The following is a 3,863-nucleotide window of genomic DNA, read 5'->3' as shown; positions in this document are numbered from 1 at the left end:
TGTGCGGCCGTACACAGGAGTGTGCGGCCGTATACTCCTCATTCGTGTCTGAAATATCGATTTTGAGGTGTTCTTGTGCTAATACCAAGTCCTACTAGTATATGGAGGCCAAACTCTTCACTTTGGAGAGTCTTTAAGGTGTGTGCGGCCACCTTATGAAGGTGTGCGGCCGTACACCTTCAAAGGGTGAAGAACACGAAGAACACAATGAGTTTTAGGCTTAGATTCAGGTGTCTTACCACTATAACAAGCTGAAAGATGAAGTAGTTCACGTTTTTTAGGCCTTTAGAGTGTTCTTGGATGAAGTTTTTAGAGAGAGAAAGTAGTGAGAGAAAGCCAAAAGAAAGGAATGAGTGAAGGGGTTCCCCTATATATATATATATATATATATATATATATATATATATATATATATATATATATATATATATATAAGGGTGAATGCGGCTGGAGGGTGGGTGTGCGGCTGGGTGTGCGGTCGCACACACCTTCTTTGGTGTGTTTGGCCCGATTTTGTGAAGCTACACACTTTCTAACCCTTCTTAAGACGCATATCTAGGTTATACTAAGCCTTGAGCACTCATATGGACCCACAATTTCGTTAGAAGATGATAAATTCGATTTTAATATTGATATACAGATCAATTGCACAGGATAAAAGTTTTCGGGTTGTCACAATTTACTAAGTACAGTTTTTACTACAGTAACCAAAATGTAAACTATAGTAGGTATAGTTTATGAAACATGAATATATATAGTCATTCATTACAAAGGATTTTCAGTTATTCTACACGTAACCGTCAGTATAGCTTTGGAAGACACACTTCAAGTACTTACCTAAGTACCAACCAAGCCCTAAAATTATAACCAGAGCCTCCTGGAGGGAGAACGTGAGTTTTTGTATAGATTTATACGGGACTGACAATCCCACACCTTAACTGTTAGCTACAATTAGGCCGGCAGGCCTCGGGTGAAAAATGTCATATCGATTTCGACGCCTGAAGAACGTCGTTTCAGGCCATCCTAGGTCATCAAATATGGTTATAATAACTCACAATTTGGTATTGAACAACACGATTAGTGTAGGAATAAGTAAACAACTTCACATAGTTTTATTATTAAAGAAACTACAACATGGTATTTTACAATACAACTGTTGAATCCAGGTACTTACAATTACAGAGTTTTTATGCAAGTACAAATACAGAATACTATTCCAGCACAGGGAAAACATACTTTTTACGGTTTTATATGAATTAAGACTACATTATACTATTTTAAGGTACGAAAACATTACAACAGAAAATATAGGATTTTCTGGGAAAACTTACTTTCACTTTCAAGGAACATCAGACGGATTTCAATTATAAACATGCTTATGAACACACCAACTTAAATGTTGATACACTTTCAAAATCACTTGTATTATCAGGGAACCAATAGACAGGTACACCCACAGGTTTTTGAGAAGACGGAGCTTTGTAGAGTCACGTCTTTTATACTTTTGCTATACACTTTTGATGTCATACAAACTATGTATTGAATAGATGTAAATACTATATTTTATCAATGAAATGATTGTGTTTGTTTTGATTACTATTATGCATTGGTTGTGATACTGTACATGACGTCCCCCACCCGCGAACGTTTCCGCCGTTCCGGTTTGGGGGTGTGACAGATTGGTATCAGAGCATTGTTTATAGTGAACTAAGTATATCAAACCTTACAAGATATACAACTATAAACACAATGGGGCCGAAGTGCTCTGACTAAAAGTATACTTTTAAAATATAAGTATTTTATAAGAAGTATACAAACATACATACATACCAGAAACAGTATCAGAGAAAGAACTATACAAAAGTATTTAGATATTGGACACTCTGGTTAAACTTGGACAATTATGTATATCACACCCCCAAACCAGAACAGCGGAAACGTTCGGGGGCGAGGACGTCATGTTTAGTATCACAACACATGCATCATAGTAATCAAAGTAACAAACAACCATTTCATTAATATGAAAGTGTTTACAAAATATGTGATTCACAAAAGATTGACTTCAAAAGTAAATAACAAAACAAGACATGAAGCTACTATACTTCATCTTCTGAATCCCAGTGCGCATACCTGTCTACTAGTTTCCTGAGAATACAAGTTATTTTGAAAGAGTAGATAAGCATTTAAGTTGGTGAGTTCATAAGTATTTAAGTGATGAAAAGTAAGTTGTAAGTTCTTTTAGAAAAGTTTTCCTGTTCCTCCAGAAAATCCTATATTTTCTTATGTGATGAATGAAAGTAAAAATGACTCTACAATTCCTTTTATGAGTACTAAATGGATACTAGTTATATACAATTTAGAGTAAACAGACAATCGATTGTGTGGATCTGCCCTAAGCCCACAACCAAACAAGGAACATGAAATGAGGCGGAAGTCACACATCCCATTGTTTGTTAGATCTTCACTGTATATATCCCTGGCGTATTCATTTGGTACTTACAGAGTTAACTGTAATAGTTCTTTATATTTGATGAAAACATTCTTTAAGAAAATCATATATTTCCTTTAGTAAAAATGGTAACCACAATAGTTCCTTCTATAATCACTTAGTTTATACTAGCTATATATAACCTAATATCGAACGGACAGTTAAATGGGTAAATCTGGCCTAAGCCCACAACCAAACAAGGAACAGGAAATAATGCGGAAAGCACACATCCAACTGCCTATCAGATATTAATTATATATAACCCTGATGTATAAACTAAGGTATTATAGAATTAACCACTAAAGGTCCTTTAAGTTATACTAGTTTAATGAAATGAATTAAACCCTTTTACTGATAAGTTTCTAGTTTAGCCTACTAAATGTTCTATCTGAAAAGTATGTTTTTGTACTAGAAAACGGTGTATTGAATTTGTATGCTATGACCTGACCCATACCTGGTACTCCTTATGATTACTTGGTGTATACGGAATATATATAGCTAAGATCGAATAGATAGTAGACTGGGTGAATCTGCTCTAAGCCCACAACCAAACAAGGAACATGAAATGAAGCGGAAAGCACACATCCTACTGTCTGCCGGACCCGATTAATATATATCCCTGATGTATCTACCGAGGAATCATAAAGTTAGCATTATAGGCGCCCTTCTAACTGAATGTACTAAGACTCAACTGTTCTGTTTGTCTTTTGGAATGATGTAAGTTTTCCCAAGTTTAAGACTATCTTTACTAGAAAATAGTTTGCATTACCTTTTATGTGAGAAGATCACTATATGAATGTAATGGGAAAATGAAAGTATTCAGTAATATTATATAAAGTAACTACTGAAGCACTAACTACCTTAAAACCAGTTTGTTAATTAAGGTTAAAATGTGATGTGGTTATAACCATACTGATTGACTAGTGGTTTAACATGATGACCTACTGGCGCCGAAACTGATGTGACATTTGTCACCCGTAGACCTGCAAGTCCCACTGTAACTAGCAGCAAGGTGTGGGGTGTCAATCCCGTATAGATCTATACACAAACTCATGCTCTCCCTCCAGGAGACTCTGGTTACAAAACGCGACATAACAAGTATATTGCTATGCCGTGAAGTAGTGGTTTCACATTATTGTTATCTTGTTCTTGTTATCATATGTTCCTTCTGTTCTTGTTATTGTATTTTCCTCCCTGTTCTTGTTATTGTATGTTCTGAACCCCTAAACTATACCTATTATAGTTTACTAGTATGTTTGTTTTGTATTGTCCCTGATTTGTAGAAAAGACTCGATTACCTACTGAGTTAAGATTGTACTTTAAAAACAGAGTTTTATAAACAACAATGTAACATATTTTTAAAAGAGTTTTTGAA

The sequence above is a fragment of the Lactuca virosa genome, chromosome 2, assembly GCF_052849685.1.
Source record: "Lactuca virosa cultivar CGN04683 chromosome 2, Lactuca_virosa_CGN04683_v6, whole genome shotgun sequence".
NCBI lineage: Eukaryota > Viridiplantae > Streptophyta > Magnoliopsida > Asterales > Asteraceae > Lactuca > Lactuca virosa.
This window is presented reverse-complemented; position numbering follows the sequence as displayed.